Source organism: Silene latifolia, chromosome 3 (genome assembly GCF_048544455.1).
Source record: "Silene latifolia isolate original U9 population chromosome 3, ASM4854445v1, whole genome shotgun sequence".
Taxonomy (NCBI): domain Eukaryota; kingdom Viridiplantae; phylum Streptophyta; class Magnoliopsida; order Caryophyllales; family Caryophyllaceae; genus Silene; species Silene latifolia.
In genome coordinates, this window is record NC_133528.1 from 6,450,829 (window position 1) to 6,466,519 (window position 15,691).

Below are 15,691 nucleotides of genomic sequence, written 5' to 3' on the forward strand. Positions count from 1 at the left end.
TTTTCACCTGCTACGCCACTTGGCCACTACGTGACAAAAGGTGAAAGTCTATAAATACTCCGCATCTCTCATTGAGAAACAACGGAAAAAACATCTCGTATAAACTCCTTTATCTCTCTACAATATACTTTGCCAAGTTAAACATACAACTTATCTCTCTAAGTTTACTGACTTGAGCGTCGGAGTGAGTACGCTCGGCCCCAAGCCGAGCCCTCAGTTTGTTCATCTTTACAGAAAAGAGTGAAAGGAAGAGACGAGCAACGACATCATTCTACAAGCTCAAGTGGTCACAATCCTGCTCCGGAATTACACCCGGAACAATTGGCGCCGTCTGTGGGGACACGTACCAAAAGCTAGTCACCTACATTACCAAAAAAAAAAAAAAAAAAAAAAAAAAAACATTCAGCGAGCTAAGAAGATGTCAAAGCAACAAGAAATTGTGAGTGAAGGAACTGCATTCTTCCAGGATGACACGTTCCATAATTCTCGAGATCGGCGAGTCCCCACCGTAGCCGAGTCAGCGACACGGCGCTCGGGATGCCGAAAGAGCGAACACCGCCGCCTACCGACCAAGTCATTGTCATGGGACATGTGGTCGATGCGGCCAAATTAAAGCTATTCCTGGACATGATGGGTAGTACGCCGATTACCCCCGTCACGACGACGGGAAGGCGGCGCATCCACAGGTGACCGGGCCCATAGAGTGAACCCGAACAACTTGTCCGGAGCGATGCAAGGAGTTGGGCGTGCTAAAACGCCAGCAGAGCCCGTGGTGCCGTGCGCGGACTCCGAGTCCTTCCCCACTCGCGGGAGGACGGCGTCGCCGCGGCAACAACGAGCCGACCAGAAGGAATGAAAGAAGTCCGACTCACCAAAGTCGGACAAGAAGCCCTTCCCGCCGGAGGGAGGTGGCGGACTAAGGTTGCGAGGAGCCGATCGCCGCGTGTCACTCGACACGTGGTCGACATCCCTCGCACCTATGTCCTAGAGATCCCCGTGTCGACTAAGTGAAGCCGCCGCCCTTATCATACAAAGGGGATAGCGACCCGACCGACCATGCCGAGGCTTTCGAGTCGTACATGTCGGTATGGGAGCGCTGATGATGAGGTGTGGTGCCGAGTCTTCCCAACGACCCTGCATGGGATGGCTCAATGTTGGTACAAGGGGCTACCTAATGGCTCGTTATACTGTTATGCCGACCTGAGAGACAATTTCATAGCCCAGTATGCTTGCAACAAGAGAAGGGTCGTGGAAACATCAGATCTCCTAACTATCCGACAGGGGGAGGACGAGTCCCTCCGAAGCTACGTAAAAAGATTCGACGCTAAGGTTCAGCAGATCCGTGAGCTGAACACCGAACTGGCGGCCTTCGCGCTGATGAAAGGCCTCCCGAAAGGCGAGTTCAAAAACGAGCTGATCAAGTGCGAAGACCTCAACTTAAACTCGCGGAAAGATGGCCGACCGAGCCGTAAAGGTGGAAGACTATCACAAAACTGGGTAGGCCACGCAAGCCGGGCACCCGAGAGAGGAAGAGCGCCGGGACAACATAGATGAAGGTCGCCGTGACGGGAATAGGTCACGGCCTGAGAGATTTAATAGGAAATGACACTCGGCGGGCGCCGGGGGGAGTTCGGGACCATACAACCAGAAGCGGTACAGTAGTCTCACCCCCCTGGTCGCCTCTCCTGCCGAGGTCTTCACCCTAAGCAAGAATGATGGACAGAAGTGGGCAAGGCCCCCCAAGGCGAGGTGGGACGGTGACACGAGCCAGTTCTGCGAGTACCACTGCCACACCGGCCATAAAACTGACAACTGTCGACATCTAAGGAACGCCATCGAAGAGCTAATCCGAAAAGGGGGCCTCAGCAAGTATGTAGCTGGAGGCCCAGGAACAAGCGCCGACGGGGCGAATAGAAAATCCGTTTTCCAACGGATGGAAGTAATCCAGGTTGTCATCGGGGGAAACGAGAACGGTGGGTCAGCTAATGGGCACAAACGGCACTTAAATGAGTTATACCAAGCCATCAACTTTGTGCCTAAAACAGCGATCCCCGCTTCCACCATCCCCGATATAACCATTGGAAAGAAGGACTACGAGGGAGTCGTCGCCCCGCACAACGACCCGCTTGTAGTCCACACGGATATAGCCAACCACTTGGTCAAAAGGTGCACGATTGACACGGGCGCCTACACGAACATCATGTTCGGGAGTGATTTCTTAATCTCGGTCGAAGATTGGAGACGAGCCCCTGCATTAACCCGCTATACAACTTCTCTGGGGCCGGCCTGGTACCCCGGGGTCAATCGATCTGCCGGTGATGTTCGCCAAGCGGATGCGGCTAAAAATGTTTTATCCGAGTTCGTGGTTATCGATGGTTCGTCTGCCTACAATGTTCTCATAGGCTGGGTCACTTTGAGCGAGGCCAATGCGGTGATGTCCATCGGGCCCCGACATTGATGTACGTCTCGGACCGGGGGAAGCACAAAAGCTCGTCTCAAAGGACGAGAAAGATGAAATAGTCAATATCCAAGTGTCTGCCGGGGGTGCAACATGCAATCCCTCAAAGTGGCGAAGAAATCGGAGAAAGGGAAGAGCCCATCCTTGCGGCGGGAGGGCGAACCGATGAATACTAATGTCGGCATGGTCGAAGGAGCCGAGACCGAGGAAGTGGAAATTGACCCGGGCGCACCGTGAATCGCTTCGGTGTCGACCGGAGCCAAAATTCGGGTGATCTCCTAGACCTGCCGAGGAAGAACAAAGATGTCTTCGCATACTCAGCTGCCGAGATGCCAGGCGTGAGCCGGGAGGTGATCGTTCACAAGCTGAACGTACTCTCCACCGCTCGGCCGGTCAAGCAGAAGATGAGGAACTTCTCGGCCGAGAAGGATGAGGCCATCAAAGTTGAAGTAGACAAATTGTTAGCGGCGGGCTTTATCATGCCTTGTACTTACCCTGAGTGGCTAGCAAATGTTGTAATGGTGAGGAAATCGTCAGGGGCGTGGAGGATGTGTGTTGATTTTACCAATCTTAATAAAGCGTGCCCTAAAGATTGCTATCCCTTGCCTCGAATAAATAGTTTAATTGACGTCACGGCAGGCTACACTATGTTAAGCCTGCTAGACGCCTTCTCAGGGTATCATCAGGTATTTATGGCCGAGGAAGATATGCCTAAATGCGCATTCATCACCAGTCACGGCACATACATGTATAAAATGATGTCGTTCGGTTTGAAGAACGCTGGCGCAACTTACACTAGGCTGGTGGACAAAGTGTTCCAAAATCAAAAAGGGCGAAACATCGAGGCTTACGTCGACGATGCTATTGTAAAAAGCAAGTCTGACAGCGAGCACTTAGCCGATTTAGGCGATACATTTTGTTCATTAAGGAAATATAAAATGAAGCTTAACCCAAAGAAATGTAACTTCGGTGTCCGGGCCGGCAAGTTCCTCGGCGTGCTTGTCAGCGCCAGGGGAATTGATGCCAATCCGGAGAAAGTCAAAGCAATACTAGACCTACCAGAGCCGAGAAATCGAAAAGAGGTTATGACGCTGACCGGAAGGATGGCGGCTCTCGCCCGCTTCATCTCTCGGCCGGCCGACAAAAGCACTCCGTTCTTTAAAGTGCTGAAAGGGAATAAAAACTTTAGTTGGGGGGAGGTGTAGACACCTCGTTTCTGCACCCCTCGCAAACCACCCGGTGATGATTGGGCCGCATGTTTGATTCGCGGAACGATTTGTGACAGTTCGTAAGATTATCGTCAAGTGATTGCTCAAATATTAATGTCAACCTCTTAGTTGTCATATACGCGCCGATACGGTCGTTTTGGCAGTAATTAGAGTACATTTGGAGTCCGGGTCAAAAACCGTCTTCATTTCCTAAAACCGTCAAAACCCGAGTCAAAGCAATGTGCTTGTCTACCTAAGGCTAGGATGTCATAAAATGTCGAGATTATATCTCATTTTGAGTCTCATGTCACTTCATTAGGCTAAACTAAAAGTTTACTTTACAAAATGTGCATTTCATTTAGTTAAAATGACAACCCGATCTTTAGGCCCGTTTTACGAGGTCATAACGAGTTTTATGGGTCAGGCCTATTTCACAGAAAGTTCTAGATCTTTTTCTTAGCTTTCCAACGCCACCGAAATCACCTAAATACGAGTCTTGTAGAGAAAGTTATGCCTAAAATACGACAGGCTGTCAAACGCGTTTTCTACGCGCAGAGGATCCTACCCGGGAAAGGACGCAGCAAGTGCTGCGCCTCTTCCAAGGGACGCAGCGCCTGCTGCGCCTTTTCCCAGGGCTTTCTTTTTGTCCAAGTTTCCGCGTTTAACCTAAGTCGGTTATTTCCGGATCTTTCCTTCCGTATCCTAGTCTTTCCATATTTCCTCCGCGTGATTAGTATAAATAGGAGCCTTCGTTCCTCATATTTCTCACGCGAGTGTCCGCCCTTCTCTTCTCCCTTTGCATTCTAGACTTTGTTCTTACTAATTGGCGCCTAAGTGCTTGGACTTCCGACCACGTAAGCTCGGATCCTTCCGGGTACCAGCCTCTCCGTTGCATGACCGACCAATTCGACCACTACACTCAATCAATCTAATTAATCAACTTGTTAAAATCGTTTTCCTCTTACGAGGGCACTCTTTCCTTGCGTTCGCGTCGAGCATCACTAATCGATCTTCTTAGTTCATCTCGTTCCGTCAACATGTAAGTCTGAGGGTGTATTAATTCCATTTATTTATTGTATTTTAATTATTGTACATCATCGTTGTAAGGTTTATGTCGAAAGTACCTCATTAAAACCGATTTCTAAAACCGTCTTTAAAACCTTTTTTGCGGATTTCCAGTAGACAGACGTCGAGAAAAGACGCAGCAACCGCTGCGCCTCTTCGAAGGAGCGCAGCATCTGCTGCGCCTCTTCGTGGGCCGCCAGATTCTCGCTTCTTTTCTTCTTCCTCCGTCCTCTGTAATTCGTATCAAATTGATTTCTTTTGTTTTGTTCGTCTGTTAATTCGTTCATCATGATAGTTTAATAATTCACATGTGTATTATCCATCATCATTAACATGTTTTAATCGCCATAAATCCGACTCAAATCCCTTATAATCAATATTTGCGGGTTTTTCGTCATTAAGTTCAATTCGAGTTTTAGAGATTCAATTCGTTCATGTTGAGTTTCTGGGATTCACCGTTGATATATTTTTACCTGTTTAGTCTTTAATCCGTCGTCATTCATCATGTTTAGTCTAATTAATTCGGTTTGTTAGTTTTATTAATCATTTATTAACATCGGCCCTTCACATAATTAATCCGTTTATTTCCGTCTCATCCATGCTTTACTGTTTTATGACCTCAATCATATGTAAATAATCTGCTAATAACTTTCATCCGAGTCTAAAATCGTAATCAATCCATTAATTTACCAATTAACATTAACGATTTGCAGTTCCGGCTTCACAGCCAGAGTTCACCCTTGGAACAGACGCAGCAACTGCTGCGCCTCTTCCAAAGGGCGCAGTTTCTGCTGCGCCTGTTCCAGGTTGAGTTCTGTCTCTGAACTCCGTTTCTGCCTTGACTTAGTTTGTTTAGTCTACGTATTAATCTACTATTAATTGTAATATCACGCTAATTCCTGTTCGTTAATTTATTTGATTCTTTTAATTTATTTCTTTTGTTCCTTTTTTTTTTTTATCAAATTATCCGTTTTAAAGGTATTTTCGACATAAATCGCCTATTCCAATGTAATTAATGTAATTTTCATTATTGTAATTTATAATTATTGTATTTCTTTTATTCCTTGTATGCTTTCACATGTAATCAATATTAAATCCAACTTCGACATCAATTGTTTGTTAAATTAATTGTCAACCGACTTAGCTAAATTCTCACATGCTAGGATCAAAACTTGGATGTTGCATTGCATGCATATAGTCGACAATATATCGAGTACGAATAACTTCCCTAATCATTAGTAGAGGCCGCTATCGAGGCGGGCGGGATTAGGTGTTCGATCAAAAGAGCTTCTTAATACGTACCCTCACCCCTTACTCCAGATCTCCGTGAGCACCCGTGTTCATTGGCATCCACGAGAGTCATTCTAGACATAGAATGCTAAGGGTAACGATTGCTTAGTGTTCATGTCACTACTTTATGTCTTGACATGACATGAGGTATTCGAACGGTTCCAATTTCCCATAAAAATTGGTGGCGACTCCATACAAAATGCAAACGCTTGTTTCTCGCTCCTCACCAAGCGCCCCCGTGGGCGGCCCGCTGTCCACAGTTTGGCGACTCCGCTGGGGAATACACTTACGTGTAGCTAAGGGTGAAACTTGAACAAGGTTAGGGAATAAGTTTGTACAAGACAATTGTCGGTTTTCATAACTCGGTCTTCCTAGATCGTTTAATTCGGCCTTCCTAGGCCCAACCCAACCCATTCGACCAATCGTCCCGTCTAAACGGTCCTAATTCTTATTTGGGCCTAAGGATGGATAGCGATTGACGTCATCCATACCATGATGCTTACTCTTGTTTGTATCAAGGGCCTTCACTACTTGAGGAAATGGACTAGGAATCGGCCTTACTCTTGTTTGGTACGAGCCTCTCCACAGACTTCGGGTTTGATGGTTCGGTATGGCAACTCACCCTTTAAGCCAAAACCCTTCTAAAATGCACTCAGCATCCCGTTATAATGCTTGTATAAATGTGTAAACCTTACGTGATCACCATTTCTAAACAAAACCATGACGAAATTTGTAAAAATCAAAACCTCTTTTAAAATATAAATTTTCGAAAAAAAGGCCTTTGTTTAGCGCAAAACCCAGTCGAAACTCTGTCCATTTGTCGAGTCAAACTTCGGGCCTAAAACCCATTTCAAAACTAAATACAAAACCAAAACAAAAAAAAACGTTTTAATCAAAATATTTTCCAACCATGTAAATGTAAATATGTAAATTCAATTGGGCTAAGTTAGAGTCGGAGTTCAAACTGACTATGTCCTAGTCGGAACTATGTCGAGTCATAAACCCGTCTTCCTTTACATTTTGGGTCTTTTCAAATTCAAGTCAAGTCCTAAGGCGTCACGCCGTCATTTTGGACCCCCTACCCCAATTCAGTTAGGATCTAAACACTCGAGTCACACGTTCTGAGGCTCAACACACGAGTCTTAATGGGCCTCATATTTGAGTCTAAACTACAACAGTCTTCTTAACACCTATAAGCAAACCTCGAGTCCAGAATCAACATGTGTCATCAATCCCGTCAATAAGGTCAATCATATAAGGGTCACTCCGTCAAAGTCAACACTCGAGTCTAAATTAAAGTCAAGCACCGTGAATCCAAACACGAGAAGTCGCTCACGACATTTCATGAATTCACAAGTCAAATCTAGATTTGCCATCTTATCCCTTCCTTTGTTATTTGCCTTAGTATGCGTGATCCTATGTCAAATCAAGTTGTAATGCGCGTCATTTCTGTCGAGTAGGAATCCAACAAGTTCCGTCAATCAGCAAAGTCATGAAGGAGCTCAAGCCACCATCACCGTGTCTCTCCAGGACGTTTATGCCATGGTCCTGCAAGTTCAAGCTACAGTGGAAAATTTGAGCATTCGCGTCCTCTCCCTCGAAAATGGAATGGTGGAAAAGAACACACCACCTAGAGAAACCTCTAGTCTAGGTCGTCCAAAGCTTACCTCTTGTAATAACCATCGTCCTAGAAAGCCGAAAACAGCTGAAAGGAAACCTGGGAGGCATCAAAGGGTGCTTACCGATTTAGGCATGTCTTATGCCGATGCTTTGAAGAGGCTTTCTGCCCAAGGTAAGCTACATCCAATAGGTCCGACTCCGGATCCACCTTTAGAGAAGCAAGTAAACCTCTGGAAGGGCAACAAATACTGCTTATATCACCAAGGTAGAGGCCATGATATTGAAGAGTGTTTTCTCTTGAAACACACCATCCAAGATATGATCGAGGATGGCAAGCTTCCTAAGCCACCTTCTGTCGGAAAATCCAAGAAAATCGATCCTCTTGGGTCCAATATCATTAAACATGATGAAGAGTCATCTCTAGACTGTTCTCATTTCCTCGATCCTCATGATGATAAAGAAATCAATGTCCTCGAAGATGAAGATGTCCAAAATGGAATGCTCATGCTTTCCGGGGCCTTTGACAATAAATTCTCCAAAATAGAGGGAGCTATTGATAGCCTAAACTCTCGACTTTCTAACATGGAGAATCAATTTGCTGAAATGGGTAAGAAGCTTGATGCCCAACCTCTTAAGATGAAAAGTGTCCAGACAAACCCTCAATTTGACAGTCTTAAGGAGAAAGTAACTAGTGAACGATCTATTCCTAACAACCCTCCAAGGTCATTTACAAAGGCTACCGAAAATAAAGGCACATCTCCTAGGAAATTTACCAACCTTGGTATTAGATACGTCGATGCCCTTCAGAGACTCATGGAGCGACGAATGTTGAAGCCTATAGGACCTACCCCCGAACCAGAAAGGAAATCCAAGTTCTGGGATGAGAACGCCTACTGCAAATACCATAGAGGCAAAGGGCATGATACAGAGAAATGTTACAAATTAAAACATGTCATTCAGGATATGATCGAAAGCGGGAGGTTGTCCCTCTCAACCTTTAACCCACAAGGTAGCTTAGGCAATCCTCATGGATATACCACTTATCAAGAAACTCTTCTTGACTGTTATCCTTCCAATGTTCCCAATGATGAGGACGAGGTGCTCAAATGGGTGAATGCTCAAAGCCGGATGTCGAAGCCAGTTGCTGGAAGAGAAAATGTTCAAGCATGGGCCGATGATTACGAGTCTAGTTCTAGGATCGAGTCAAAGTCCGAGTCCGAGTCCGAGTTTTAGGCTTTCTATTTCATATTTGTTCTAGTATCTTTCTTCGTGTCCATTTCCATTTCTAGTGGCAACCTGGGGGCTGTCCCACGAGTCACATGTCTTCTCAAGCCTATGCTAAATACATTCATTATTCATTTCAATAAAAGTACAATTTTTCATCCACATATTCTATCATATCTCCTCCTTTACCCTTTTCCTGTGACAACAAGAATTGGTTTGAGACATTTTAAAATGAACAACAACCACACGTTCCAAGTCGATGTGAGTGCACTTAGATGATGTTCCATTCCAAGTTATAGAGGACCTGAAACTCCGTGTTCATTTTCTTTATCTATTCCATGTCTGGCAATAGAAACCACAATATAACCCTAGTTTAGGACGGGCATATCTCAAGAGATTATAGGACAAATCCAGACCATCTCCCTTGTTAACGATCCATGACGGAAGGCAAGCCCATTCCCCACAATAAACAACCCGTGTTACTAAAAAAACCAACCCATTTAACACCAAAGGTGCTAGTCTAACCCAAATCCATGGTAACAAGCAAATCCAAAACGACACGAGCCATGATCAACGACAAAGGCTCCATCAAGAGAAATGACCAAGCTCGATATCCAAGGCCGTATTTATGCCTATAGTCCAACACAAAAGAGTCAAAAAAAAAGAGGCTCGATCAAGCATGTCAATATCCAAAGTCAAAGTTATCTTCAAAAAACCCGAATCAAGAATCTAAGCAAAATCCGAGATATATTCTAGACCAAGAACCTGAGTCTGAATCAAGAACAAGCCTGAAATCAAATGCTATATAGAATACTGCTGAAGTCTATATGGAATCAAGACATCAATGAAGATGGTCAGCTAGCACCCTCACTTAGCCTTTCATACATCACACACCCTAAGTCCTTCTCGAGACCGTTACAGGGAGATAGTTAGGAATTTTGAGAATCCTCTCAAGCTTGTCAAATATACCCATCCTTTAGGGCCAAGACATGGAAACTTGAACCCACGTCATTTTAACCTACCCTTTATGTGCTCAGGCTACATCAAGCCGAGAGACTCCATTTCCAAGCCACATTACAAGCCATAACCCCATCAAGCCTTAACTCCACAAAATCAAGCTCCAGAGATTTGTTCATCAAAGCCTCTTATGTCCAAGCTCCACATTCCAAATATCCAATCCAGTTTCACCCTGACCCAAACACGGAGTCTTCAAATACTTTGCTACCTAGTACGGGACATACCCATATCATCCTTAGGGTCCACTAAGTGTGCTCACATAACAAGGAATTTTTTACAAACCAAATTATACCTCTTTGGTCCATGATCATAGGGAGTTATCTCAAATCGATTCTTCGAGTCACCAAAGGAATATAACCTTGTGACCCATACACTTTAAGGTCCTAACAACATAGCTTAGGCACACACTTGAACTACGAGCATGGTTTGATTTCACCTTTTCAGGTGGATACGTAGGCAGTCTTTTCTTACACAAGAAGGATACAACCACAACACCCAAACAAAATTAACCAAACCTCAGAACTACGATCTGGTTTGATTTCACTTCACGTGAATACGTAGGCAGTCCTCAAGGACACAACCATCCCCACTTCCAAATTCCAACCTCAATTAACATCCCTTCCACAACCAACACCTCTATACTGGGGGCTCCTTATTGTCGCCCAGTCTCCCTTTTTACCAAAGTCCAGAGTCATCTTCTCATCCTGGGGGCTTCTCTTCCAAGATGCCACCCTTCCTTTATTCCTCTAAGTCTAGCTAGTGCTCGGTCCGGACAATGACAAAGGTCTTAGATCAATTCTCCAAGTCATCGTGCCTCAAGAGGGGTCTCTTTTACAGCAAACGGTGGTGAAAGAAGTCCCAGTAGACAGCTAATCTATGGCTCATGCCTTGCTTTTATATGCCCCCATCTTTCTTGCAATCCTCCTACCTTTGGAATTGATACGCATTGTCACCCACACTTGGCTAGGGGTTGCGCATACTTAAGCAAAGTCTGTCAGAGTCATCCATGCGTCGCGTCAGTCAAACCTAAGTCTACATTTCGCGTCACGTCCATATAAGGTCTACGTCGCGTCAGTCACGTGTCTAAAGCCCATTGAATTTGCATATTGCATAACAAGCGACAAACTTCTTTGAACAAGTTTTAAACGACTTTTATAAAAAAAAACAACTTTTGCAAAACCTATGTATTTCCTCATTCGGGGTCCATGTGATAATTGCTTACGTGCATATGTGCTTATGTGCTATTTTTTCCTATTGGATCGCATTCTTGTGTGGCTACTAACCATGCAGGTAAGTATCAGAAGCAGTGTTCGCCTCAACTGGCGGCTTCGCTCAAGTATTCATTTTCCCCAGCACAGCAGTATTTTGCAGTATTGCTCAAATCCTTTTATCCAGCGCAGTAGTATTTTGCAGTATTGCTCACTCAAGATTTTTCCCATGACGATCAAGATGTTCCTAGTCGTCAATATATTCCCCAGCGAGAGTTCATGACAGCCGATTGCACTTCTCGAGAGACGGAGTTTGTTTGAAAGCAGATACAAGCAGATTTTCCAGAAATGATTCAATCCAGACAGAGTCATTCCCCAGCAAGAGTTTGTTTGAGACCGACGCAAGCAGATTCAACCTCAAGTTTCGCCAGAGTTTGTTTGAGACCGACGCAAGCAGATTCAACCTCAAGTTTTGCCAGAGTTCGCTTGAGACCAACGCAAGCGGATTCCCCAGCAGTTTCTACCGACGTTCTGCTGTTTTCAATATTTCTTGTTTCCCCGCGAAGTTCGACCAAGGTGTCGTTCTCCAGAAGTTCCCAAGGCCTCATTCCTTAGGTTCGTAAACCCAAAGTTAGGATTCTTACCCCTAGATTCTTAGATCCCAAAATGGCTTCCTTTAGGTTCATAAGCCTTTAAGCTCCCACACCAACGTCCTTAGGTTCATAAACCCATAAATCCTTTAGGAGTTCTCATAACGCACGCACTTAAAACAAGAATTAGTAACCCAGTAGTTCCTAAACTTAACCCTAGAATCCCAAATCCTCTTAGGTTCACAAGCCTTTAAGTTCCCATACCGACCGTCCTTTTAGTTTCATATACCCAGGTTCACACATCTAGCTCTTTAGGTTCCCAAACTCCCTAGAGTCCATACACCTTTTCCTCTTTGGATCATATTCCTTTAAAATACACTTTTCCCTTTAGGATCATGTTCCTTTAGGATCACCTTTTTAGAATCACACTTCCTTAGAGTTCCTACACCCAAACCTTGGTTACCCTTTAGGTTGAACTTATATTTGGTCTCCTTCCCGCCGATGCTTTCCTTTAGGGTCCCCACGCCCTAGCACAAATCCTTACTTAACTTTTAGGTCTTAACCTTAGCTCCTACGCTTACCCTTAGCTCCTATGCACCTCCAGAAGCATCTCGAGAAAGAAGTCTCAGGTATGGTTTCTTCTTATGGCTGGCGAGCTTCCTTACGTAGTCTAATGGACTTTAAACGACCCTCCCCGGAAGTCGACAGACTCTAAAATGTTCCCGACGACAGGTCCTTGGCTCAGACCCCTTGAGCCGCCTCGCGTCGCCATAGTCGTCAGGTTGTAATCTTCGATGGACCTGATGGCTATACTTTGACTTTCGCCTTGTCCAAGCCTCAGTCAAAGTGGGGGCTCTGTAGACACCTCGTTTCTGCACCCCTCGCAAACCACCCGGTGATGATTGGGCCGCATGTTTGATTCGCGGAACGATTTGTGACAGTTCGTAATATTATCGTCAAGTGATTGCTCAAATATTAATGTCAACCTCTTAGTTGTCATCTACGCGCCGATACGGTCGTTTTGGCAGTAATTAGAGTACATTTGGAGTCCGGGTCAAAAACCGTCTTCATTTCCTAAAACCGTCAAAACCCGAGTCAAAGCAATGTGCTTGTCTACCTAAGGCTAGGATGTCATAAAATGTCGAGATTATATCTCATTTTGAGTCTCATGTCACTTCATTAGGCTAAACTAAAAGTTTACTTTACAAAATGTGCATTTCATTTAGTTAAAATGACAACCCGATCTTTAGGCCCGTTTTACGAGGTCATAACGAGTTTTATGGGTCAGGCCTATTTCACAGAAAGTTCTAGATCTTTTTCTTAGCTTTCCAACGCCACCGAAATCACCTAAATACGAGTCTTGTAGATAAAGTTATGCCTAAAATACGACAGGCTGTCAAACGCGTTTTCTACGCGTTGTGAGAGGATCCTACCGGGAAAGGACGCGAGCAAGTCTTTGCGCCTCTTCCAAGGGACGCAGCGCCTGCTGCGCCTTTTCCCAGGGCTTTCTTTTTGTCCAAGTTTCCGCGTTTAACCTAAGTCGGTTATTTCCGGATCTTTCCTTCCGTATCCTAGTCTTTCCATATTTCCTCCGCGTGATTAGTATAAATAGGAGCCTTCGTTCCTCATATTTCTCACGCGAGTGTCCGCCCTTCTCTTCTCCCTTTGCATTCTAGACTTTGTTCTTACTAATTGGCGCCTACGTGCTTGGACTTCCGACCACGTAAGCTCGGATCCTTCCGGGTACCAGCCTCTCCGTTGCATGACCGACCAATTCGACCACTACACTCAATCAATCTAATTAATCAACTTGTTAAAATCGTTTTCCTCTTACGAGGGCACTCTTTCCTTGCGTTCGCGTCGAGCATCACTAATCGATCTTCTTAGTTCATCTCGTTCCGTCAACATGTAAGTCTGAGGGTGTATTAATTCCATTTATTTATTGTATTTTAATTATTGTACATCATCGTTGTAAGGTTTATGTCGAAAGTACCTCATTAAAACCGATTTCTAAAACCGTCTTTAAAACCTTTTTTGCGGATTTCCAGTAGACAGACGTCGAGAAAAGACGCAGCAACCGCTGCGCCTCTTGAAGGAGCGCGACATCGCTGCGCCTCTTCGTGAGGGCCGCCGCAGATTCTCGCTTCTTTTCTTCTTCCTCCGTCCTCTCGTAATTCGTATCAAATTGATTTCTTTTGTTTTGTTCGTCATTAATTCGTTCATCATGATAGTTTAATAATTCACATGTGTATTATCCATCATCATTAACATGTTTTAATCGTCATAAATCCGACTCAAATCCCTTATAATCAATATTTGCGGGTTTTTCGTCATTAAGTTCAATTCGAGTTTTAGAGATTCAATTCGTTCATGTTGAGTTTCTGGGATTCACCGTTGATATATTTTTACCTGTTTAGTCTTTAATCCGTCGTCATTCATCATGTTTAGTCTAATTAATTCGGTTTGTTAGTTTTATTAATCATTTATTAACATCGGCCCTTCACATAATTAATCCGTTTATTTCCGTCTCATCCATGCTTTACTGTTTTATGACCTCAATCATATGTAAATAATCTGCTAATAACTTTCATCCGAGTCTAAAATCGTAATCAATCCATTAATTTACCAATTAACATTAACGATTTGCAGTTCCGGCTTCACAGCCAGAGTTCACCCTTGGAACAGACGCAGCAACTGCTGCGCCTCTTCCAAAGGGCGCGATTCTATTTGCGCTGTTCAGTTGAGTTCGTCTCTCGAACTCCGTTTCTGCCTTGACTTAGTTTGTTTAGTCTACGTATTAATCTACTATTAATTGTAATATCACGCTAATTCCTGTTCGTTAATTTATTTGATTCTTTTAATTTATTTCTTTTGTTCCTTTTTTTTTTTATCAAATTATCCGTTTTAAAGGTATTTTCGACATAAATCGCCTATTCCAATGTAATTAATGTAATTTTCATTATTGTAATTTATAATTATTGTATTTCTTTTATTCCTTGTATGCTTTCACATGTAATCAATATTAAATCCAACTTCGACATCAATTGTTTGTTAAATTAATTGTCAACCGACTTAGCTAAATTCTCACATGCTAGGATCAAAACTTGGATGTTGCATTGCATGCATATAGTCGACAATATATCGAGTACGAATAACTTCCCTAATCATTAGTAGAGGCCGCTATCGAGGCGGGCGGGATTAGGTGTTCGATCAAAAGAGTTTCCTAATACGTACCCTCACCCCTTACTCCAGATCTCCGTGAGCACCCGTGTTCATTGGCATCCACGAGAGTCATTCTAGACATAGAATGCTAAGGGTAACGATTGCTTAGTGTTCATGTCACTACTTTATGTCTTGACATGACATGAGGTATTCGAACGGTTCCAATTTCCCATAAAAATTGGTGGCGACTCCATACAAAATGCAAACGCTTGTTTCTCGCTCCTCACCAAGCGCCCCCGTGGGCGGCCCGCTGTCCACAGGAGGAACAGAGCACGACTTTCAGGCAACTGAAAGCCCACCTTCTGACACTACCGACCCTGTACCGACCCTGTCCAGACCGACGCTGGGGGAAACGCTATATCTATACTTAGCATTTACCTCGGCCACGGTCAGTACCGTAATCGTCAGGGAAGAAAATAAGCAGCAATACCCAATTTACTTTATCAGCCATACACTGCTGGCCGCCGAAAGAAATTACCCACTAATCGAAAAGGCAGCCCTCGCCGTCGTCGTTGCCGCAAGGAAGCTGAAACCCTACTTCGACGCACATCCCGTGACGGTCTTAACCGACCAGCCATTGGAGAAAGCGTTAGAAAAATTCGAAAAATCCGGCAGACTTATCAAATGGGCAGTGGAGCTCTCCGGCTTTGGCATTCAGTACAAGCCGAGGCCTTCGATAAAGGGGCAGGCGCTTGCAGACTTCCCTGGCCGAGTGCACGTATCTAGAAGAATCACATCCCGGCGTGTGGGAAGTGTATACCGACGGGTCCTCCACGGCGAACAGCTCAG